Below are 27,050 nucleotides of genomic sequence, written 5' to 3' on the forward strand. Positions count from 1 at the left end.
GTAACCATCAGTCTACTCTGTGTCTTCATGTGGTCTACTTTTTTAGCTTCTACATATGAGTGAAAACATGTGATATTTGTCTTTCTGTGCTTGCCTTATTTTATTTAACATAATGACCTCCAATTCCATCCATGTTGCTGCAAATGACAGGATTTCATTCTTTTAATGGGTGAATAATATTCCACACATACACCACATTTTCTTTATCCATTCATCCACTGATGGACACTTAGGTTGATTCCATATCTTGGCTATTGTGAATGGTGCTGAAATAAACATGGAAGTGCAGATACCTTTTCCATATATTGATTTCCTTTCTTTTGGATTTATACCCAGTAGTGGAATTGCTGGATCGTAGGGTAATTCCCTTTCTAGTCTTTTGAGGAACATTCATACTGTTTTCCATAGTGACTGTACTAATTTACATTCCCACCAACAATGTATGAGAGTCCCCCTTTCTCCACATCCTCCCCAGCATGTAATTCCCTGTCTTTTTGGTAAAAGCCATTTTAACCGGGGTGAGAAGATAGCTTACTGTGATTTTGATTTGCATTTCTCTGATATTAGTGATGTTGAGCATTTTTTCATATACCTAGGGTTTTTGTTTTTTGTTTTGTTTTTTGTTTTGTTTTTGCTACTGAGTTATGTAAGCTCCTTATGTGGTCTGGTTATTAATCCCTTGTCAGATGGACAGTCTGTAAATATTTTTTTCTCATTCTGTAGGTTATATCTTCACTTTGTTGATTGTTTCCTTTGCTGTGCAGAAGCTTTTTAGCTTGACTTAATCCCATTTGTCTATTTTTGCTTTCATTGCCTGCACTTTTGAGGTCGTACACAAAAAATTTTTGCCCAGACCAATGTCCTAGAGCCTTTCCCCAAAGTTATCTTCTAGTAGCTTCATAGTTTCAGGTCTTAGATTTCAGTTTTTAATCCACTTTGATTGGATTTTGTATATAATGAGAGATATGGGTCTAGTTACATTCTTTTTCATATGGTTATCTAGTTTTCCCAGTGCCATTTATTGAAGAGACTGTCTTTTCCCCATAGTATGTTCTTGGAAACTTTGTATAAAAATGAGTTGGCTGTAAATGTGTGGATTTATATCTGAGTTCTCTATTTTGTTCCATTGGTCTATGTGTCTGTTTTTATGGCAGTACTGTGCTGATTTGATTACTATAGCTTTGTAGTATATTTTGAAGTAAGGTAGTATGATGCCTCCAACTTTGTTCTTTTTGCTCAGGATTACTTTGGCTTTTGTGGTTCCATATAAATTTTAGAATTCTGTGAAGAATGTCATTGATATTTTGATAGGGATTAACAATATTAATTCTTTTAATCCTTGAGCATGGAATATCTTTCTATTTTTTTGTGTCCCCTTCAATTTCTTTTATCAGTGTTTTTATAGTTTTCCTTATGTAGATCTTTCGCTTCTTTGGATAAATTGATTCTTAAGTAGTTTATATTCTTTGCAGCTACTGTAAATGGAACTGCTTTCTTGATTTCTTTTTCAGATTGTTCATTGTTGGCATAAATAAATGCTACTTATGTTTTGTATGTTGATTTTGTGTCCTGTAATTTTACTGCATTTGTTTATCCGTTCTAACAGTTCTTTTGGTGGAGTCTTTAGGTTTTTCTAAGTATAAGATCATATCATTTCTGAACAAGGCTAATTTGATTTCTTGATTTTCAATTTGTATGTCCTGTATTTCTTTCTCTTGTCTAATTGCTCTGGCCAGGACTTCCAGTGTTATGTTGAATAACTGGTGAACATTAGTATCCTTATCCTGTTCCATATCTTAGAGGAAAGGTCTTCAATTTTTCCTAATTCAGTAAAGTATTAGCTGGGGGCTTGTCATACTTGGCCTTTATTATTTTGAGATATGTTCTTTCTACATCCAGTTTGTTCATGGGTTTTGTCATAAAGGGATGTTGAATTTTATTTTATTGAATGCTTTTTCAGCATATGTTGAAATGATTGTATGGTTTTTGTTCTTGGTTCTGTTAAGGTGATATATCACATTATTGATTTGTGTATGTTAAACCATCCTTGCATCCCTGGGATAAACCCTGCTTGATTATGGTAAGTGATCTTTTTAATGTGTTGTTGAATTTAGTTTGCTAGTATTTTGTTGAGGATTTTAAAATCTATGTTCATCAGTGATAATGACCTCTAGTTTTCTCTTTTTGTTGTGTCTTTGTCTGGCTTTGGTATCAGGGTAATGCTGGCTTTGTAGAATGAGTTTGGAAGTAGTCCCTCCTCTTCAATTTTCATGAAGAGTTTGAGTAGAATTAGTATTAATTCTCTTTAAATATTTAGTAGAGTTCAGCAATAAAGCCATCAAGTGTTGGGCTTTTCTTTGACTGCAGATTTTTTATTACGGCTCAGATCTTATTACTCATTATTGGTTTGGTGAGGTTTTCTGTTTCTTCATGGTTTAATCTTGGTAGCTTGTATGTGTTCAAAAATTTATTTACATCTGCTAGGTTTTCCAATTTGTTGGTGTATAGTTGTTCATAATAGTTTATAATGATTCTTTGAATTTCTGAGGTCTCAGTTGTTATGTTTTCTTTTTCATTTCTGATTTTATTCATTTGGGTTTTCTCTTTTTTTCTTAGTCTAGCTAAAGGTTTGTTGATTTTGTTTCTCTTTTCAAAATATCAACTTTTTATTTTGTTGCTATTATATTAATATATATTTTAATCTCAATTTTATTTATTTCTGCTCTGATCTTTATTATTTCTTTCTTTCTACTAACTTAGGGTTTGGTTTTTTCTTGCTTTTCTAATTCCTTGAGGTGCATTGTTAGATTGTTTATTTGAAGTCCTTCTACTGTTTTGTTATGAGCATTTATTATTTATTGCTATAAGCTTCTCTCCAAGTACTGCTATTTTTGGATCCCATAGATTTGAGCATGTTGTATTTCCATTTTCATTTGGTTTCAAGAAATTTTTTAATTACCTTCTTAATTTCTTCATTGATCCATTAGTTGTTCCAGAGTTCTTTAATTTCCATGTATTTCTGTATTTTCCATGGTTTCTCTTGTTACTGATTTCTAGTTTTATTCCACTGTAGTCACAAAAGATACTTGATATGATTTCTATTTTTTTTTTAATTTATTGAGGCTTGTTTTATGGCTTATGATATGGTCTATTTTGGATAAAGTTCCATATGCTGATGATAAGAATGTGTATTTTGCAGCAGTTAGGGAAAATGTTCTGTAAATGTCCATTAAGCCTAGTTGGTCTGGCATATAGTTTAACTGTGAATGTTTCTTTGTTGATTTTATGTATGAATGATCTGTCCATTATTGAGAGTGGGGTGTTGACATCCCCTACAATTATTGTACTGTAGTCTATCTCTCCACTTAGATATATTAATGTTTGCTTTATATACTTGGGAGCTCCACTGTTGTGAGCATAGATATTTATAATTGGATATCCTCTTGCTAAATTGATCCCCTAATCATCATTTGGTAACCTTCTTTTGCCTTTCTTACAGTCTTTGACTTGTAGTCTATTTTATCTGATATAAGTATAGCTACTCCCACTCACTCCTGCTCTTTTTTTTGTTTCTAGCTTCATGCTATATCTTTTCCATCTCTCCACTTTCAGTCTATGTATGTCTTTACAGATAAAGTGAATTTCTTGTAGGCAGCATATAATTGGATCTCATTTCTTTATCCATTCAGCCACTCTGTGTCTTTTAGCTGGAGAATTGAGTCAATTTACATTTGGTGTCATTATTTATAAGTGAGGATTTAATACTGCCATTGTATCACTTGTTTTCTGGTTGTTTTGTAGCTCCTCTCTTTCTTCATTTCTTCGTATCTTCCTTTGTGGTTAAGATATTATCTCTGGTAGTATAATTTAATTTGTTGCTTTTTATTTTTAATGAAGTTATTATAGGTTTTTGCATTGTGGTTACCATGAGGCTTACAAAAAAAAATCTCAAAAATATAACAATTTATTTTAAAGAAATGAAAACTTAGATCACAAATAAAAGAATGGAAACAAAGAAAAAATTTTAAATATACTGCACTTTAACTTCATTCCCTCCCCACATTTTGACTTCTTCTTTTCTCAATTTACATATTTTCATATTGTCTATCTTTTAATAGGTTGCTGTAGCTATTATTGGCTTTGACAGATTTGTCTTTGGGGCTTCATATAGAGTTATGAGTAGATTGCACACCACAATTACAGTATTAGAGTATGTTGGGTCTGCCCATGTACTTAATTTTACCAATGGGTTTTATGCCTTCATATATTTTATTTTTGTATTGTTAGTATTTTTTTTTTCTTCAGATTGAAGAACTCCCTTTAGCATTTCTGGTAAGCCAGGTCTGATGTGGTGAATTTTCTCAGCTTTTGTTTGGGAAAGACTTTATTTCTCTTCCATAATTGAAGGATAGCTTTGCTAAATACAGTAATCTTGGATAGCAATTTATTTCTTTCGGCACTCTGAAAATGTCATACCACTCTCTCCTGGCCTCTATGGTTTCCATTGAAAAGTCTGTTGCTAGATGAATTAGAGTTCCTTTATATGTTAGTTGCTGCTTTTCTGTTGCTGCTTTTAGGATCCTCTCTTTGTCTCTGACCTTTGAGAGTTTATTATGTGCTTTAGGGTAGTCTTATTTGAGTTGAATCTATTTAGTGTTTTCTGCCGTCCTGTACCTGGATATTTACATCACCCTCAATTTTTGGAAAGCCTTCTGTTATTATTTATTTTAATAAGCTTTCTACCCCTTGCTCTTGCTAAACTCCCTCTTAAATTCCAATAATTCTTAGGTCTGGTCTTTTGAGGTTATTTTCTATATCATGTAGACAGTCTTTGCTCCTTTTTATTATTTTGTTTTGTTTTGTTTTGTTTTTCTCCTCTGATTGTGTATTTTCAAATAGCCTGCCTTTGAGCTCACTGATTCTTTCATCTGCTCAATCCATTCTACTGTTGAGAGCCTCTAATGAATTATTTAGTTCAGCAAATGTTTTTTCAGTTCCAAGATTTCTGTTTGACTTTTTTTATTATTTAAATCTCTTGGATAAATTTCTATCATAAATTTCTGAATTGCTTTTCTATGTCATTTTGGAGATCACTGAGCTTACTTAAAACTTCTATTTTGATTTTCTTTTCAGAGAGCTTACATATTGCCATCTCATTATGGTCAGTTACTGGTTCTTTGCTTTTTTTTTTCCATTTGGAAAGGTCATGGTTCCCTGTTTGCTGTTGTTTCTTGTGGAGGTATGTCTATTTCTTTACACTGAAGGATTATTTATTCCAGCCTTCTCTGTCTGACTTATTTTGGTTATTATTATATATGTTTGCTTAGAGAGTCTTTGTAATTTATTTGTTGATTTACTTTCTTTTTTTTCCAGCTAGGTTGATGCCTCCTTTTTGGCACTAGATGGTGCCTTAAGTCCAGATTTGCCTCAATTCTAGTAAATGATCAGAGTACTGCCCATCTTGAATTGGGGGGATTCCCAAGGGGTTATCCCCAGCAGTGTGGGAAGGCTGGCTAGGGGTTCATGCACAAGGGACCTGTGGAATGAACCTCCTATAGTGTGGTGCTACTGAACAGCCACTAATTTGGTATCTCCTTTGACCAAGTTACAGAGCAGGAGTTTCCAGTTCAGGGAATGATAGCCCTACTTCTCCTCTTTGTCTCTGGCTTTCCTCAGGGATGTTTCTCTCTTCAGGTACTCCCAATGCTTCCTGGGCATCAAGGCAGAAACAGGTTTCCTGCCAGGAAGTCCAAGATGGTAGGGAAGCTGGTTATCCACCTAGATCTTACTTTGTCTAGTGTACAAACCATTAGTCAGGGGAAATTTTTCCATGTGCTTGGTGCTGGCAAGACTTGAAAAAGGGGTATCACAGATATAGAAGTTCAATTTTTTTTACCATCTGCTCAGAGTTTTTTCACTTGTCTGTGGTCCCAGGAACTATCTTTTCCACATATTTGAGTTCTGGGATATTGCTGGTGATAATGTCAGTGCTGCAAATTTGTTTTTGATTTTCTGTGTGTGTAGTGGGAGAGTGAAGCCAGCTTGTTTCTATGCTGCCATTTTTAAACCAGACATCCCTCCCTATTAATTTCTTTAAAATATATAGAACAATTTAAGGCTAATATTAGAATATTGTCTTGTAGGCTTGATAATATCTATAATTATAAAATAATTAAAATACATAGGAAAGTATTTAAAATAGTATTTTAGTCAGAATTGATAATTATTAATAACAAACCTTTTTTGAGAGATAGGCTTATTTATAATTTGATGGCATAAGCATTTCAAAATTCCCACATAAATGTATATAACATATTATTGTATTTACACATTTCTTTTTGTATGAGCACACATTAAAAAAATTGTTACAAGAGCTAATATTTAATATTTTATATATGCCAGACATGTTGCTAAGAAGTTTAAATGAATCATCCTAAATAATCTTTATAAAAAATGATTTCCATTTCAAAGATGAGAAAAACAATGCTTAAAGATGTCCATATCACACAGCTAGTAAATGAAGAATTTAAAATTCAAACTCAGCCATATTCAAAGACCTGAGTTTTCATACTCCATATTTAAAGGATAGAAATAAAAGTATTATCATTTTGTTATCATTGATGTTATTAAGATGGTTTTATGATTATTGTTGAGACCTTCTTATACCCTCAGGGTGGAAAGTCAATCTGAGTTCTCAACACAAAAAGTGAATATACGACACCCTGAAAGGACTGTGAAGGCAGCCAGATGTTCTAGCATCACAGTCATCTGGCTCTTCAATAAAGCATCTACAGTTTTGCTTTCCAAAAGGTTCAATATAAACATCTTTTGAACCAAGTAGCAAGAAGCATAACTGTGGAATATGAAGAAAGGAGCTACAAGACAAACAGCTGAGCAGATGGGTGTGAAGGTAACCAAATACCTGTGTTAATAGAAAATAATCTTGCCAGCCTTCCTGGCTTGCTCACCAATGTGCTTTTTCTTAGTCAAGCAGCACTAATGGAACACTCTTAAAGTATTCTATGTTGACACTTGGACACTTCTCTAATTTTTATAGACTCCATAAAGCTCAAGGTGGTTTACAGCTATGGTCCCCAACCTCCGGGCCGCAGACAGGTTCCAGTCCATGGTCTGTTAGGAACCAGGCTGCACAGCAGGAGGTGAGCAGAGGGCAAGCAAGCAAAGCTTCATCTGTATTCACAGCTGCTCCCCATGGCTTGTATCACCACCTAAGTTCCGCCTCCAGTCAGATCAGTGGTGGCATTAGATTCTCATAAGATCACAAACCCTACTGCAAACTGCGCATGTGAGGGATCTAGGTTGCACACTCCTTATGAGAATCTAATGCCTGATGATCTGAGAAGGAGCTGAGGCAGTGATGCTAGCACTGGGGAGAGATTGCAAATACAGATTATCATTAGCAAAGAGGTTTGACTGCACAATAAATGTAGTGCACTTGAATCATCCCAAACCCATCCCCCCCACCCCGACCCTGGTCCATGGAAAAATGTCTTCCATGAAACTGGTCCTTGGTGCCAAAAAAATTGGGAACCACTGGTTTACAGAGTGTTTTGCTGTGGTTGTATTTTTAGGCATAGCCAAGCCCATGGGGACTGGAAATTGATTTTTTACCTTGCCCTAGAGAAATGGCATTGCCAGGAATAGTTCAGGGGCAAATCTATATAGGTTCCTAAATACATGTCTCAATAAATTGGAGTTTAAACATTTTTGTATGACAATTCATGATAATTGCCCAGGAGTGGTAGATTATATGGATAGAAGTTAGATAGGGGACCAAAATAAGTCTTCAAAAATACCTTTTTTATTTTTATATATTATTTGTGTTATTAAAGAGCTCTAAGCCTCATGTAAATACAGAAATTTAGAAGGAGCCACATATGCTCTCAGGAATGCAAAAGACCCCCCAAATAAGCCAGAACTATGCCCGACTTTCAGGGTATTCCTTCTTATTGCCTGACTCCATTCCCATATCAGCTAACAATATTTTTAACAATAAAAGGGGAGTTCCTTTGTCATGCAATTTCTATGTTGTTTTAGTAGGTAAATAAATACCAGAGAAGCTCCAACTCAGCAGCTACAATGTGGAGAAAATAAAAATCACCGTGAACTTTTCAAGACTAGGGAACAAAAATATATGTTATGTTTGAATCTGCAACACCTAGAGCAGACCCTGACACACAGTATCTTTTTCATTCTTTCTCTTTTCTTTCTTTCTCTTTTTTCTTTATTTCTCTTTCTTTCTCTTTCCTTCTTTCTTTTTTTCTTTTTCTTTCTTTCCTTTCTTCCTTCCTTCCCTTCTTTCTTTCTTTCTTTTCTTTTTCTTTCTTCCTTCCTCCCTTCCTCCATGCTTCCTTCCCTCTATTTTTCCTTTTCTTTTTTCTTTCCTTCTGTCTTTCATTCTTTCTTTTGTTCTTTCCTTCTATTGTTCATTGTCTTTCTTTCTTTAATTCTTCCTTTCTTTTATTCTATCTTATTTTCTCTACCTCTTTTGTCATTCAACAAACATTTAATGAGAGCCTACTGTATAACAGTCACTGTACTTAACATAAGCTAAAAGAGAAAATAACAGAGAAAGAGCCTTTGCCTCCTTAGGCTTAAAATCTAGCAGTCGGGGCTCACTGCATGTCGATAGATGAAGGAGTGGGGAACTTGCAGCCTCAAAGCCACATGTGGCCTTCCAGATCCCCAAGTGCGGCCCCTTGACTGAATCCAGACTTCACAGAACAAATCCCTTTATTAAAAGGATTTGTTCTATCCTATTAAAAAGTGAGCAAAAGACATGAACAGAGACTTCTCAAAAGATAGACAATGGCCCATAAGCATACAACATAATGCTCAAAGTCACCAATCATCAGGGAAATGCAAATCAAAATCACAATGAGATATCACCTTACCCCAGTCAGAATGGCTTTTATTAAAAAGTCCAAAATTAATAGATGTCAGCAGGGATGCAGAGAGAAAAGAACACTTATATGCTGTTAGTAGGACTGCAAATTAGTACAACCTATATAGAAACTAGTATGGAGATTTCCTCAAAGAACTAAAAGTCAACCTACTCTTTGATCCAGCAATTCCACTACTGGGTATTTACCCAAAGGAAAAGAAGTCATTTTATCAAAAAGATACCTGCACTTGAATGTTTATAGTAGTACAACTCACAATTGCAAAGATGTGGAATCAACCCAAATGCCCATCAATTCATGAGTGGTTTAACAAAATATGGTATATGTATATCATGGAATATTACTCAGCCATGAAGAAGGATGACTTAATGCCTTTTACAATAATTTGGATGGAACTGGAGACCATTATCCTAAGTGAAATAACTAAAGAATGGACAAACAAACACCACATGTACTCATTATTAAACTGGAACTAACTGATGATCACACATGCACCATAGAAGGAAGTAAATCTCAATGGAAATCATGCAGGGGGGAGGAGGAAGGAGGGGATGGGCAAAAACTTACCTAATGGGTACAATGAACACTCTATCTTGGTAATGGGTACACTTTTAACCCTAACTCAAGCATTATAAAATCTATCTATGTAACCAAAACATTTCTACCCCCATAATACTTTGAAATTAAAAAAAAAAAAAAGAAGGATCTATTTGGTAAAATTTGGACTCAGTCAAAAGGCTGCAATCAAGGATCCAGAAGGCCACACGTGGCCCCAGGGCCACAGGTTTAGGCTCTAAAGAACAATACTTCCAATGCGGAGGACACCAACTATAAAGTGCTATAGGGCCAAGCAGACAAAAATAATTGAGTGAAGCTACTCATGTCCAAAAATAGGAAGAGGTAAGGACTATGGAAAATTAGAAGTACACATCCCATATAAACTGGGCAAGTACTATGCAGCCCTCATTAATGTTACAGAAAGGTAGTCCTATATTGTTGAATTTTTGAATTCTTCAAGATAAAGTAGAAATCTAAATTATGGTATAGTTACTTAATTTTCAAATACCCTGTGGCCCAAACAGATAGTATCTGAGCATTAGATTCAGCCAGTGAACTGGCAGTTTGTGACCTTTCTTCTAATATTTTTACTATTCTCAGCCTGTCTTTGCAGAGAGGCCTTCCTATCAAATGTATGACAAAAGTCACTCCAACCCAAGTTTTACTCTTGCCCTTTTAGAACCCAAGACTTGTGACCTCAATTGAGCCAAATATCTTGTAAGTTCTTACAGTAAAAATGAATGACAAAGAAGTGTGCCCAAGTAGAATTCTATAAACTTATATTCTTCTTTTAAGACTTCTCAGGTCTGGTTGGAGGAGTCCAAGTATTGAGAAGTGATGCCATGAGTAGTTGGCAGGGCTTATTTCTATGGTTGCATTGGAATTACCATTGAGAAGTCTAGTAAGTCTTTCTAACTAGTCTCCTCTGCATCCTCGCTCAACCATTTGGACCTCCCTTTCAGGCTGCCCATTTGCCTGAGGGGAATGAGTACCATGGTGATGACTTGCCCTGACAAATAAAGTTGAAACTTGAAGAAGCATCTTGGCCACATCCCAAGAATATACGATATCTCTGACAGGTTTATTTACTGTTCCTCTAGGCCTATCTTCCAGCTAAATATGTGAGTCACAGAAAAGTTTGGGCCACCCTTTACAGCAGCATTTTCTAAAATGTGTTGTGTGGAATTCTAGACCCAAGATGCTCTGTGGAAAAAGGGGGTACTTTATATTACATATATTTAAGAAATATGGCAAGACATATTCTACACACATATACACATACACACCCTTTCCATACCTCCATTTTGGAAATCTCTCAATGAAATTGAAATAATACAAGGCATAAGGAGGTACAGTATAGAATTTTGTTGAAGATTAATTGTTTTTCAAATATATAATCAAAGAACACTTTCAGGTGTAGGATTCATTCATGTATCTGCAGAATATGTTTTTGACATTGTGAATTGGAACTAACAATATGATTTCCCTACAAATGTGAAGCTATATTTAATGGAAATAATATATATTTTGACACATGTTAAAATATATTTTGAACAGGTTGATATTTCTGCATTTTATCTGTTGAATTTTCTCCAGTTTAAGACATAGTCCAACATAGGGCCCTGTGCAATATCATAGTCAAACGAACTTATATAGCACTTCATATGTTACAGGGCATTTTCACAAATATTTCTTCATTTGATCCTTGCAAAAAACCTTTCAGGCAAATATTTCCCTGTGCTTTGTTTGCTCACTTCAAAAACAAGGAAAATAAATGACTTACTTAAAGTCACTCAGTGAATAAATGTGAGATTGCAATTCTACTGGCTCCTGGTACACAGATGCTTCAAAACTTTCATTCAGTTCTGTAATTCCAGATGGCTCAGAGTTGCTATATCCAGTATTGCCCTTCCAAAGTCGTGGATGAACATGTGATCATAAGAATAGTCTATGCTGACAATAACAGAAATTAAAGGCACCAGCTCATGCTTAGCAAAGAGGCCCATCAGAAATTTGTGATGACTATAAATTAGAAAGGCAAAGCAACATAACTCATTGAAGTCCTTGACTCATATGTAAAGACCAAAGCTATTCTTTGGTTCAAACATTTGTACATGAAAATTACTGTGGTGGGCAGGTTAGGAATATGAGTAAGGTATATTCCCTACCTTCAAGCAACTGGGTAAGGAAAGTAACCAACAGCTTTAAGAGGCATTATCATAATCTTCTAAAGGAGAAATTCAAAGGAGAGAGAAAATGAGGCAGCTCAAGTAAGGAGGCTGAAAACAGAAAAAAAATCACTAATGTCAAATCTGGAGATGACTGGTATCCTTTGAGAGAGGAGGTGCAGTAAAATGACTGCCATGGAAGTTGGTCACAAAAGGTTAATACATAACTGTTTACATCTGAGAACATGCACCTCCACTCAACCTTAAGTTTAGAATTTGTTGTCATTTGGTCAGAAATCACTGAGTTTCAATAAACCTCATGAGTCACAACATTGTGATGTGTTAAAATATGCTTTTATACCTTCCTTATTTTCAACTTTGCAGAGAGCAGTTTAAATGCTGCATTTTTCCACACATGTATATGAATTTGTCTCTGCCGTCTTCGAGCAGGAATTGAAGGATGGTCTCAAAATGCCTCAGCTTTTCCCTAAGACACAGGGGCTTCCTGTAGCTAACCACAAAGAGCATTTACTCAGGCCAGTTCCATGTGTTAACCAGGCCAGGCTGAAGGGAAATCCCACTGCTCCTTAGCTTCAGGCATTCTCTATCTGGCCTGACAGCTGGAAGAGTGTACAGCTCTGATGCTCTGGGATCTGGAAGCTTCCAGGGAAGCCCCTAGGGAATCAGAGAAGGCTGTGAACCCAGTAACTTTGCATTTGTTTTCCATCTTCAAGCCTGGCTCCCCGCTGGCCTCAGATGTCCTCTGCAAGGAAAATGACAACGGCAGCAACAGACTCTGTTTTCTGTACACTGGGCAAGTAAATGTTTAATGAATTACTGTTCACCCAACTTCCATAAATTATTCATTGGCTCCTTGGAATGCTCTAGCTATTTCTGTCTATTCCTACTACTCATCCTTTGTGGTCCTCCTCAAATTAATCCTTCTCTTTAGGAAAGTTTTTCTGTTTGTTGCAAACCCACAAACAAACTTTCTCAGGGTGGCACATTGCATTACATAATGCTGTGATTATTTTTTAAATATTTTAGGTATGACCTTCATCTTGTCATTAAAACTTAAGCTCCTTGAAAATAATGAGAACAGCCACGGACTGAATGGCTATGTGCTCGGCACTGTACCAAGTTCTCATAATTGCCTTATGTGATTGGAATTATTCTGTTTTATAGATGTGGAACCTGAAGCTCAGAAGTTTCCTAATTCACACAGCAAGAAAATTACAGAGCCGGGACTTGAGGCTAGCTCTATCTGGCTGCAAAGCCCTTGTTTGACCACAGTGCTCCACTGCCTTTTTAATTTTTTTCCCCACCAACTATGGATATAGAATTCACTGCCTTTTATACTGGAAGTTACAGACCATGTTATATTTGCTAAGACTTTGAGTTTCTTATGGTTTAGATGTACTACCCCATTTCTGCATAGATTAGGGGATAAAAATACTTCATCATGGAAGAAAGTGAAGTATCATTTGCTCAGCCATGACAGAGAAATAGCAGCAAATGAAGACACTTTAGAAAAGAAAATCATCTAACAAAACAGCCTGATCAATAAGGGCAAAGGTTTTATATGATAATGACATTAGAGACTGTATAAAGGTAAACACTTCTTTGCTCTGTGCCACCTCCTCAACCAAACAGTATTGAAGAGGCATGGCATATTTTAGACACATCAGACTTAGTGGTATCAATAAAATTCAGGGTAGGCTGAAACATCTCTATTATTGCTAGAACCTGAAGCCATCCTGACATTTCATTTCTTTTCTGATCTTTTATTGCCTACTATATGCCAGGTACTATTAAGCAAAGGGGATGGCATGTATTTCTAGCCCTTAGAGAGTACCTTGGGTAATGGAGAGATATTTTAGGAAACATTTGCAATGGAGTATGATGAGTATGTCAGACATGTAATGAAACACAGTGGTGACATGAAGGAAAAAGGAATCAACTCTCTTTAAATGAGTCAAAGGAAGCTTTTGGTGGAGTTGCTTGAGTTGAGCTTTAAAGAATTAAAGAGCTGCCAGAATTTGCCAAGAATATTCAAAACAGAATAAACAACATTGGAAAGACATCATGGCATGAAAAACCAGGGCATTCCTAGAGAAGTCTAAGTAGCTCCTTTCCTGTACAATAAATATAAAAAACATGAAGTAGAATAATAGGGAATGAGATGGAGAGATAGGTAAGGTCAAGCTGTCTTCCATAAAGCTCCTAGGAAATACTTCTTAACCTGACTTGAAGTACTTAAAAATGTTTGTTTGTTACTATAGCATACTTTCAAGATATATAAATAAAAGGCTCTGGTAGAAATACAGATTGTCCAATTAGATGGACTTAGGAGAAAAGCAAGTCTTAGCAGTTCTTGGAACACAGGAAAAGGTGCACATTTAGGAGAGAGCATGAAGACTTGAAAAAGCTGAAGATGCTACCACCCCGGGACATAAACACTGACTCTGCAGAGTTAGGAAAAGAAGCTGAGGATTGACTTTTCCATTCCTGGCTATAGCTACAACCAAACAGCTGAACACTGTCCATCTTCTGTTCTTTCATTAATTCATCATTAAATACTTACTGAGTGGCTATCATGTGCCAGGCCCTTTATTTTGGTGCTGAGAATACAATAACGAACAGAAAAATTTCCCTGCCCTATGGAACACTCATTCTAGTAGGACAAGACAAAACAATACATGGATAAGCAAGAATATCAGAGGATAAGTGCCAGGGAAAAAAATAAAACATTGAAGAGGGTTAGGAAGTGTGGGAGTTGGTGGAAGAGAGAATACAATTTACATAAAATGTTCAGGAAAGGCCTCTCCAATGAGGTGGCATTTGCACAAACTACCTGCAGGAAGTAAAAGAATGAGCTGTGAAGCTATCTGGAGGAAGAACATCCTGTTTGGTGTGTTAGAGAATCAGTTAGAGGTCTGTGTGGTCCAGGAGGATGCATGAAAAGAGAGAGTGGGAACAATGAGATCAAGGTGGGGACAGGACCAATGCCAATGGAACTTCAGAGAAAGGGTGACCACATAGCCTGGCTTCCCTGGACAGTTTGCATTTATGGCCGCTGTCTGGACATCATCATTAATAGTATCCTCTTTCTCTCTACAAATAGTTCTCCTTCGGATAATAAATTATATGATCGCCCTATTTATAGGTGACTTTAAGAGCTTTGGCTTTTGATCTGAATAAGAAGGTAAGGCTTTAAGGGATTTTACGCAGAGGGATGGCATGATCTAACTTACATGTTAAAAGAATCACTCTGGCTTATGGGTTGAGGATAGATGCAAGGACTAAAGCAAGGAGACCAGTGGGTAGACTGTAGAAATAATTCAGGCAAAAGAAGGTGCCTTGGACCAGGGTGCCAGTGATACAGACAGTAAGAAGTGGAAGACTTTCATTATATTTTGACAGTTGAACTGGTAGGGTTTGCTGATGGATTAGGTGTAGGAATGCAAAATAATGAGACAAGCTCCTCTGTGTTCTAAGTTTCTCTATGTACTCTTGGTGCTTAGCTCTGACCTTGACTTTTTGCCTGGAGAAGATCATTTTGGTTCTATTTTCGATTTTTAAGTAATTTCAAATTTATAGAAAACTTGTGTGGTTAGTACAAAGAACGTCTACAAATACTTCACCCTTGAACCCCAAGAATGGCTTCAAGGTTTTGGGCCTGAGCACCTGGAAGTTGTTCATCTATTTCTCATAGAAGTGGACAGCCTTTAACACTTAGAGGGAAGTTTCTCCAGGTTTGAAAGCTCACAAAAAGTTAGCAATACTTTTTGACTCCCTTGTTCCACATCTAAGAATCTATTCCCAAACACAGAATAGTTTAACAGAAGCAAAACCAAAAATTGTTGGAATCCTAACAGCATTATATAAAAGAGAAGAAAATGAAAATGCTGGAAATGTTCATCCTTAGGGAGAGTTTTATAAATTATGGCATAGTAATAATATACAAGAAAATGAGCCTTCAAAACTAAAATTACATAGAAATACAGAAAATTAGATACATTATAGGTTAAAATAGAACACTACAGAGTAAAATATATATTGATTTCAGTATTGTAAAAATGTCTATGTATACGATAGCTAATATAAAAAGATAAAATATTCATTGTGTTAAGGTGGTAGACTAATGGATCACCTGATTTTTTTTTTAATGTTAATTCTTTATTTATTCTTTTTTTTTTTTTTTTTTTTTTGAGACAGACTCTCACTTTGTTGCCCAGGCTAGAGTGAGTGCCGTGGCGTCAGCCTAGCTCACAGCAACCTCAAACTCCTGGGCTCAAGCGATCCTCCTGCCTCAGCCTCCCAAGTAGCTGGGACGACAGGCATGCACCACCATGCCCGGCTAATTTTTTTCTATATATATATATTTAGTTGTCCATATAATTTCTTTCTATTTTTAGTAGAGATGGGGTCTCGCTCTTGCTCAGGCTGGTCTCGAACTCCTGACCTTGAGTGATCCACCCGCCTCAGCCTCCCAGAGTGCTAGGATTACAGGCGTGAGCCACCGCGCCCGGCCTATTTATTCTTTTTAATAACAACAGAAAGAGGGAGTGTTTGACTCAGGAAAAGACATCCTACTTTGGTTCTGTAAGTTAATTCTCTGCCTTTTCTTCTTTTTAAAATACTCCTTTCGGGCCGGGCGCGGTGGCTCACACCTGTAATCCTAGCACTCTGGGAGGCCGAGGTGGGCGGATCGTTTGAGCTCAGGAGTTCGAGACCAGCCTGAGCAAGAGCGAGACCCCATCTCTACTAAAAATAGAAAGAAATTATATGGACAGCTAAAAATATATATAGAAAAAAAAAATTAGCCGGGCATGGTGGTGCATGCCTGTAGTCCCAGCTACTCGGGAGGCTGAGACAGGAGGATCCCTTGAGCTCAGGAGTTTGAGGTTGCTGTGAGCTAGGCTGATGCCACGGCACTCACTCTAGCCTGGGCAACAGAGTGAGACTCTGTCTCAAAAAAAAAATAAAATAAAATAAAATACTCCTTTCCTTACTATCTCCTGGCCTCCCAGTTCACAGAATGACAATGAAGAAAGAAACAAGGAAGGGAAGAGAGAAATAGGACATAAACGAGAAGTAGGTACCGTTGATTTCTCCTTTGAAATGTCCCTCATATTCCACCGGGCACACATCTGCCCCCATTCCATTATGCCACCGCCATCCAAGCCACTCTGTATCTCCTAGACTATGGTAAGGCCACCTCCCCATTCTCCCTGTTTCTCCTCCCATGACTGCTTGCCTACAATCTTTCCTCAGTCCACCAGCCAAAATAATTTTCAAAATACATGTCCGATTATGTCACTCCTCGTGTTTTAACCTTCCCCTACCCCAGTGGTTTCCCTACCCAACCCCCTTAGCAGAGTCTAAAATAGCGGTTCTCTGGGTCTCCCTGAGACCATTTCAGGAGATTCATGAGCTCCAAACTATTTTCATAGTAACACTAAGACATCATTCACCTTTTTCACATTCATGTTCCCATGAATGCATCAACTAAAGGCAGAAGATACGAGAATCCAGCTGTCTTCTATCATGGCAGGCATTAAGAAGATTTGCAAAAATGTACAATGCCATTTTTTTTTTTACTGTTTTTGGTATTGGAAAATGGAGTTATTTTTATTAAAAATATGTTTAAAATTAATAAATATTTTTAAACATTGTCAGTTTAATGTCTAGTATGGTAAATATCAATAGACATAACCCCCATAAATAAAAGCTCTTTGGGGTTCTCAGTAATTTTGAGAGTGCAAAGGGGTCCTGAGAGCAAAATATTTCAGAAGTGTTGGTGTAAAAAGAAGGCCCTATGTGATCTGGCCCTTGGCTATTTATTTGCTCCCCTAGGTTATCACACTTAGGCTGTAACTCATCCTCTTCTCTCTCCCTCTCTCGCTCCCTCCTTCCCTCTAGTATGCCAAGCATTTTCTTTCCTGCCTCAGAGCTTTCCCACTTACTGGGTCCTTCCTCTGCAAAGCTCATACATAGATCTTTGCATGGTAGCTCCTTCTCATCATTAAGGCATTGACTCTAGTGTCATCCCCTTAGATGCCTCTCATGACTGCTAAATCAAAGGTTCTTCTTCCCCTTCCATAGTTCTCTGCCATCTTACGCAGTTTTATTTTTATCATAGGGATAACAGCTACATGAAATAAACCAACATGTTACTTGTCTATCCTCCAACTGTGGTATAAACACCAGTAAAGAGTAATCACGTTTGTCTTGCTTTCAGCTATATCCCAGCAGCCAGATGGGTGCTCAGCACAGAAACGATGTTCAATATGTATTTGTTGAATGAAAATATGAGTTGCATTTCTTCCAGCCTTTGCCCATCATGTCCAGAATAGGCCAACCTCACCTCACATCTACATTCCCTTAGTATCTGTCTTAGCTGGCTCCCCTAACTCCAGTGCCTTATTCTCCAAAGAAGCTTGATACCACATCACAATTCTGCACCAGCCTGTAATGGTGCCCTATTTCCTATCCACAAATTTTCAGAATGTTTGGCCCAACTTGAATCACTCTTGTTGTCCAAATCTATTTCCTCCCACTCCTTGCACACACCCTTTCCTCTACGTAGGTGAGCATCTTCAGTTTCCCCTAAACCGCCCACTCATTACCCTTTCCACACTTTAGTGCCTCTTTCCCAAGATTACTGTCCACTTGCTCAAATTGTGCACGGCCTTCAAAGCCCAACTCGTGTCATCTCTTCTACTGGGACACTCAGGATACTCCATGTGTTATTGATGTCCCTTTGCTCTGGACCATACAGCTTAGCATAAGGATTGGAGCTCGGTTTCATCATATTTATTAGTGTTTATCTGGAACACAAGAAAGATTCTGAGTCTCAGAGGGAAAAGGAATGCCATGATTGATTAGCAATGTGTGCCAGTAGGCCTAGGGGAAGGGAGAAGGACTGACGTAGCCATTGCTAATGGGTTTCTGGGCATCAGTCCATATAATCTCTAGTGTGCATGGCTAATATATTGCACTATTCTCATTGTCCAGTCTTTTTTTAGTACAGAGATAAGGAATAACTTGAAATCTGAAGTTAAGAAAAGCTCAGATTAGCTCCTCCAACCCCCTTAACTTTAAGTCAGAGCCTAGCAGAACCCTTTTACCTGGCTTTATTTATCCACTTTTCAACTCCCTCCTCTTTGACAAAGAGAGAAATCATTCTAGGTACCAAGTGTTTGTTGCCTCACTTTTCTCCCAAGCCTGCATTACAGAAATATCAATTCCAGCTCTACTAGCAATTTTACTGGCCACTTTGATCCTCCAATACAGACATCTGCTTTTGTCTACTCATTGCCAAAATCATTATCTAAACGGTAAATTTCCCGAGGCAGGAATGTGTCTCCTAACCCCACCGCCACCCCAACGCTTTGTACCCAGGATACAACTGAGGTCAAAGTAGGTGCTTAGTATGGGTTGAATAAAAATGAGAAGAAGCATGCTACTTCTTTATGATTTTGAAGCTTATGGAGCATTTTATCGTGGCACAAAGGGAAGCACAAGATTCTGGGATATTCCACTATCTACAATTAATTCCACTTGCCATGTTCACAAACCTGCCCCTCCACACACACAAGTTTAATAGAATGTCATTCAGATTTTTAATAGCAACAATAATTTGGTCTGAAAATTTCATTAGAGGTGAAATCCAGAAAAATAAATAAATATTTGTCAAGTGACACATTATCAGGAAAATTCTATATATCATCAGTGGACAGCTCAGTTAGACCTGACGTTCTGTATCAATCTGATTTTTTTTTTTTTAACTGGAAAAATGCAATATACCAGTTTAACTGTCATAACCTGGCTTTGTGATCCTGGCCACTTGCTTATCCTTTCTGGATTCCAGCTCCCTCATCTGTAAATGCAGGGAGTAGAGGGAGAAATGCATTTAATGTTTCTTCCAGCTTTAAAGTTCATGATCCATCATCTGAATTGATATTTTAAATATTGAATCTGCAAAATGAAATTATTTCAATTAATATTTAATGCAGAAAGTATTTCATAATGAAGGGCCTAGCTTGGATTTTAAACATTTGGAGGAAGCATTTGGCTGTTTTAGAGCATGTGCTTTAATCAGCCTACCTACCTACACTTTTGGAAAACAGTTTATAATTGCAGAACCGGGGAGATTGGATTTGATCACAATTCCAACTGCCACTCAGTATATTCTTTGCCACTGCAGAGTAGCTTTTTACAATGTTCCTGTTTCCTCATTCCAAATGCAGTTTCAAAACCAGCAAAGTCAGAGCTGCCACTGCAGTTGGCAATTTTCTTTTATCAAATGATTCAATCTTAAATGTCCCTTCTCAGCCCTTCATTTGCTCATGTCATTATCCTTACTTCTGTCTTTGTCTCCTTCAAGCATTTGTCATCAAACCATCCTGCATGGCTGCCCCTTTCTCTATCCAAGTATTTCTCCATGTGCTGTCCTTTCCTGAGCACTTAGGACTCATGACCTCTCTCTCTGTTGTAACAGGCCGTCTTCCTTAATAAAACAAATCCGGGACCCTCGAGCTTTCTCCTTTGAAAGCCAAGCTAATCATATTATACTTTCTTGAATGCATCATATCTTTGCCCTCTTGCAGTTTCCTCTGCTTGAAACAACACTTCTCCAACTGTTGGCACAGCTAAATTCTTATCTCTCACATTTCAACCCACATATTACTTTCTCCACGAGGCCTTTGCTGATCCCCACCTCTCCAACAACTGTCATCCCCCATTGTCTCCTTATATGTTTCCAAAATAACTAACAGTTACATCATGCTTGAAATTACTTTTTCAACCTCTATAATCTATCCTAGAATATAACTGTACAAGGTCAGGGACTGTGTTTATCTTATTCACCCAGCTCATCAGGAACCTGAGAATCTAGAACTATGCCTGGCACAAGGGGATCCTCAGTAAATATTATTAATATTTAAATAAATGAATGGCAGGCAGAAAGGAGAGAAAGTAGGGGAAATAGATAGAGAATGAATGGGTGTGGCACTGTCTTAGAGTGTTATCTTCCCCTTTAGTTTTCTGGCTTTGATCACTGCTGCTGCAGCGAGGGGAGGCAGAGGATAATTGTGTGGAAAGACCTCCGTTTAAATCCAAGTTCTGCCATTTACTAACTCTAGGACTTGAGCAAGTTACCTAGCCTGGCTAAATCTGATTCTTTCTTTAGCGTATACTTTGCAGGGTGACTATGAGGACAAAATGAGATCATATCTAAAAAAGGACATGATGGTTGCTCAATAAATATTAATTACTTCCCATCTCCACTCTCCCCCAGCCCCACTCCAAGTGTGCCACTGTTCCTTTACCACTTTGGCTCAAGTGTGGACAAAAACATCTTGTCTTAGTTCTCCTTAGCACGTCTGAGACAGACTGGCACTTTACTAATTGCTAAGGGAAAAACAAAAGGTAATTAAATATAGGGAGTGGTGGCAGTGTAAAAGCAGTACGGCTTCCTCAGAACAGGGTTTAGCTTCCATTATAGCTACTATTATATTTTTTCAGACTCAAAAGCCCTTTTGTACTCTGAATGGGACCTAAAGGGAAAGAGTCCTATGGGACAAACTATTTTCTTTCATTCATCTGTTCATTTATTCAGTAACTATTGGTTGTGTTCTGATGATTAGAAAATTAGTGCAGACCCACCCCCCAACCTGTATAACACACAGCATTTTAAGGGATGTTTAGAGAACAAAAGGAAAAAACCTCAGCCCAGAGAAAGAAACCAGCAGGAAAATGAGGGCAAAACTGTGTTCCTCATGATAGGAAGGTAAGGTTGCCAGATTTTGTATTGCCTAATTGCTGTATTTTTCTATCTTTTGCTGGGGCGGGGGGGTGGGGGGGGTGGAGCTGACATCAAGACATTTTAACGTCCTGACAAAATCATTAAATACAGGACATATCCTATATACACCCGATGCCTGGTAAACCCACCCTAAGGGGAGAGGCCCATAATTAAAGGCCAAGGTCTACCCTTAACCTGGGGTTTGAGAGAAGCTTTGTTCAAGGGATAAGACTTCAAACATTACCAGATGTGTGATGTGCAGAGGGCAGTAGGGATAGACTAGACAGAGGAGGACTGCAGGGAGTTAAGGAAGGTAGGGAAGAGTGGTTCCAGGTCCCAGACTTGGAGCTAGCAGAACCAAAACAGAACATCAGCCAGCTGGGGAGAGGAGGAACCTGTAGGATGAAAGGATGAAGAAGGGGCCCAGGGAACAGCTCAGCTCCCCCTGCAAAGGAATGGTATTCAAAATATGTAGCAGCTGGCTAGCAGGCACCAAGCAAGAAAAATGGGTGCAGTGTCGGAGGCCCTTTGCCCTGCCAGGCATGAACTCTTCAGTTGCTGGATCTTGGAGAGGTTCAAGAGGTTCTGGAGAGGATCTAAGGTGGCCAGGGTACCCATGCATGGGGTCATTCAAGGAGATAAGAGCAGAACTATTCACCTTGGAAAAGAAGTATTTCATTATTTTAACAACTAGCACAGCCATTTCACTGTGTACCAGAGAATGTCAGACCTGCTCCAATCAGTTGTCAGAAGGGATTATCTACCCACACGGCTCAGAAACAGGCTCTGGCACTTATTCTGAGCCCTGCCGGTTGTAACCTGGGCCTTCTGACTGTTAAAATGTATGAAAGGTGGTTGTGTTGACTTTGTAACAGGTATCAAGTATCTTTTGGAGCCAGGGGACAGGCTGGGGTAGAGACCAGAAAAACATACATTAAACTTTTTTCACTTATCTCACATCCACCTCTCCATCTGGAAAGGATGAAATCAGCATCTCCTTTTCTGGAATAGAAGCTCCAAGAGGAAAGAGACTGACGTGAGTAAACACAACTGTAATATCAGGTACAATGTGGGAAATAACTTCACACTAGAAGAGTTTAAGTAACATTGACAGTCATTTGTTTATGCAACATGCATTTCTTTTTAGCGCCTACCATGGGATAGGCATTGTGCTTTGCCATGGGATAATAATAACTAAAGTAAAAATAAATGCTAGTTCTCATTTATAGAATTTTTCCTTTGTACAATTCTACACTGTGTAATTGAAACACGTTATTCAGTCTTCAAATTTTCCCTGCAATAGGATATTGTTATGCCCATTTTACAGATGAGCTAGCTGAGATTTAGACAGTTTAAGTAGCTTGCCCCAAAATGCACTGCTGGTAACTGGCAAAGCTAGGACTTGAACCCAGGTCCATCTGATTCCAAAAAATCGCATTTTAAAGGAACCCACCTTCTAATAAGGACGAAAAGCTCATAAAGAAATAGTGTGGGCTCCGATAGAGGGAAAGGCCAGGCACAGGAGCCCAAAGGTGAGCACCTAGTCCAGTCTGGGGTATCAAGAACAGCTTCTCAACACCCAAAGAAGGTGGCATTTGATCTGGGCCTTACTCCCCAAATGATTCTCGAATCATTCCAAAACAAGTAAGTCAGCAGCTACATACATTGACTAATTTCCTTAAATATACCAGAGACAAAGCACTTAAGAAATGATTACACCATTAGAGAATTTTAACAAATCGCCAACAAGACAGAGTAACAAGAAAAATATAAATCTCGATGAACAACTTAAAAGTGTAATGGGGCACATGGTGAGCCTCCCAATTATTATCATATATCCTGTCAGGGTGATCGATGCTACAGAATATAATTCTGCTGAAAGACTATCTGTCTTGTCAGAAAGACAAGTTATAGCTGCCATCAAGTAGCTGTGTGCTGCCTGAAATCTCAAAGGAAAGACAATAGAAGCTAATTCTTAAGAATGGTAAGAATGGCATCAGCTACTGAGAAATAAATAGTTGCTAAGACAAGGGCTTACCTTACAGTGCTACTCTTGGGTTCTGACTGTTTTCTCATCCACCAGAAGACAGATAAAAATAGTTGGTGGAAGTGGTTGACTGCTGGCAGTAACCACCTCGTGAGAAGACAGCAGGGCAGAGCAGAATGAATACCAGATGAGGTCTCAGAGACTGAACTTTTCATCCCAGCTGTCCTATTAGATGGCAGTGTGATCTTGGGCAATTCCCTTAACTTCTCTGGATCCGTTCCTCCTCTCTAAAAAGAATTCAGTACCAGGACTTCATTATGTTTAACACTCTTCCCATTTCTAAATCATAAACTATCCACTAGGCAAAACCTAGGATTTGTATTAGAAGAGTCATTCCCCCAAGAAAGAAACTAGGAAAACCCTTGATTCTGTGCATCAAGATGGTCCATTCAGAGTAATCATTCCCTTTAGGAGACTACGTTTAATGGCAAAGAATTGGCTTTTCATTCTTTTCTCACAAACCTTCTCAACAAGGCAAAGTAGCACTCTATAATTTTTGACCAGTTTCCACATCCTTCCATACCAAATGAAATTATGTAAATAATTTCACCACAGAACCTGGCACTCAGTGGCTGCTCAATAAATATTACTTCTTCACACTTTCTCTAAGGGTGTGGGGTATCTAATATTCAACTGCTTTGTTGGACTTGTCCTTTCTAAGTAGAGATTCTCTAATCTCTGGCTAAAATTATCACTGGAAATACACGGGAATCATTCCTGACTGGAGATCTCCACTTAGCTAAAGTGACTGACTTTGTTGATGACTCTCAGAGTCTGGCCAACATTGGTCTCCTAGAAGGCACCCCAAAATTGCATTCCACATCCCTTTCTGAGTTCCAAAAATTTTGAAAAACAGAACCAAGATTAAATTAGAAGTAATCCCATATATCCTCACTATTACTGATAAAGGCTAAGTCGGGGGACATAGCCCGTGGTGTGATAAGCCATCTTGACCTGCTAGTTCCTCCCCAAAGTGAGTCAGACACTCACTGAGGCAAAGGCTGGTCTTTTCCTATGAAGGAGAAGGAACAGTAAAGGAATTTTCTCTGTATCCTACGAGAAAAAAGGGCAGAGCAAGGCCAAGCATACCCTATGATTCTTTCCAAATTTACAATCAGTTGAAACACTCCATCGCCCCAAGGATGGAGTCATAAAGATTTCAAGAGGCTAGAACTGTGCCTAGGGAAAAAAATCCCTCCATATGGAAACCAGGGGTGGGAAAAATGCATTCCTTCACTCATGCAAGATGATCCATCCAGAAAATCATGGAAGAAATAAATGAACAAACAAATAAAAATCCATTATAGTTACACTAGTGAGAGGGGGTCCAGGCAATGAAAGCTATAACATGATCACATGGAAGCAGTGATGATATCCTTTTCAAACTCTTTGAATTTCTTAATGTGTACCCTTCACATCCAAAGGGAAGGGAGTGTCACGTTAAAGGCCTGGCCATTTTGAGGAGCAAAGCTGGGGCTAAATTTTCTGTGGCTAGTGAAACAGAGGGAGTCTTATTAAGAGAAATGATGTCCTCTGGGATGACCATTGGGCTGAAAAATTACTTGACCAAACACAAACAGGGTGGCAGCTCCACAGCTCAGAAAGGGGCCAGCTCCTAATTAGAGTAGCTCTCTGGAGAAGTGCTTCCAACTGTATTTCTGAGTTGTTAGTTGATTAGGTTTCAGTTAAATCGATAAAGCCTCTAGGATTAACTATCTATGAGATATTGCTCTATAATTGTAATGCACAGAAATTGTTTATTATCAACTTTCTATTCCTTTGGCTTAATTATTTAAGTACTTGTGATTCAATAGTTATTTTCCTTTCTCCCCAGAAACCAATCTGAGAAAGAAACTGGCAAATACTTTGCAAAGGCCAGATCTATTTCCAATGGCCAAGTGAATCAAATAAAAAAATGGACTTATTTCTCAATTATATTCAGAAGGAGTATAATATATTCAATCAATCAATGAGCATTTAGCTTAGAACAGTGAGAGCCACCATGTATTGAGTGCTTATCACATGTCAGGTTCCAGCTAAGTGCTTTGTGAACATTGTCTCATTTAATCTTTACAACTTCCTTGCCAGGTAAGCATTATTCCATTTTTAAATATAAAAATATGTAGAGTCAGTAAGAGAAAGAGACAGGATTCAAGTTCAGGTCTATTAGTGTTATGAGTTGAATTTTTGCCCCCCTCCACTCAAATTCATATGTTGAAGTTCTAACATCCAGTACCTCAAAATGTGACTTTATTTAGTAATACAGTTGTTGCAGCATAATTAGTGAAGTTGAGATGAGGTCATACTGGAGTTGGGTGGGTCCTTAATCCAATATGTCTGGTATCCTTATAAAAGGGGAAGATTTGGACACAGACATGCATACAGGCAGAATGCCGTGTGAAGATGAAGACAGGGATAGAGGTGATACTTCTACAAACCAAGGAATGTCAAAGATGATCAGAAAACCACAAGAAGCTAGGAGAGAGGCAGGGAGTAGATTTTTTCTCATCGTCCTCAGAAGGAACAAGCCCTGCTGACACCTCGATTTCAGACTTCTAGTCTCCAGAACTGTGAGACAATAAATTTCTATTGTTTCTATTCTTATTTGTGGTACTTTGTTATAGCCACCCTAGCAAACAAATATATTAACAGGTTCCAAAAATCTGTATCTTTCCACTGGGTCATGTGGCATATGTGGGTACTGTTGAGCTCATCCACCTGGTTGGACACCCTAGTACCAACTTTTACTGGAGTTTGGACTGACATTGTGGGGATATTTCTGATATTATATCTGGATTGTGTGGCTTCCTTCCCTGAAACCTCACCTTCCCCTGGCTTGAGCCCTTCCCTACCTGTCTATTGTTTCTGAGAAAATCCATACTGCCTCACTCTTTGGGTTAGCAGGCCATATGTTATTCATCCATTCACCTAAAAAATATACTTAGTCTCTTCTTTGGTTTTATATCTGGGTTCCCTGTTCTGTTCCATTGGTCTATGTCTCTAATTTTGTGCCAGTACCATGCCGTTTTGGTTACTGTAGCCTTGTAGTATAGCTTGAAATCCGGTAAAGCGATGCCTCCAGATTTGTTCCTTTTGCTTAAGGTTGCTTTGGCTATTCAGGCTCTTTTCAGGTTCCAAATGAAGCACAGAATTATTTTTTTTAGATCTGTGAGAAATGACATTGGTATTTTGATGGGAATTGCATTAAATCTGTAAATCACTTTGGGTAGTATGGACATTTTAACAATGTTGATTCTGCTGATCCATGAGCATGATATGTTTTTCCATTTGTTTACATCATCTGCAATTTCCTTCCTAAGTGATTTGTAGTTCTCTCTGTAGAGATCTTTCACGTCCTTGGTTAAATAAAATTCTAGCAAACCAAATTCAGCAGCATATCAAAAAAATAATCCATTATGACCAAGTGGGCTTCACCCCAGGGATACAAGGATGGTTCAACATACGTAAATCCATAAATGTGATTTACCATATAAACAGAAGCAAAAACAAAGGTTATGTGATCATTTCAATAGATGCAGAAA

At 38.0% G+C, this 27,050-nt stretch overlaps 1 pseudogene; it reads left to right on the forward strand.

The window, feature by feature from the left end:
• The window catches only part of LOC138384914 (follitropin subunit beta-like), a 64,472-nt pseudogene that overhangs the window by 33,595 nt on the left and 3,827 nt on the right, over positions 1-27,050 (forward strand).

The sequence above is a fragment of the Eulemur rufifrons genome, chromosome 6 (assembly GCF_041146395.1).
Source record: "Eulemur rufifrons isolate Redbay chromosome 6, OSU_ERuf_1, whole genome shotgun sequence".
In the NCBI taxonomy this organism is placed as follows: domain Eukaryota; kingdom Metazoa; phylum Chordata; class Mammalia; order Primates; family Lemuridae; genus Eulemur; species Eulemur rufifrons.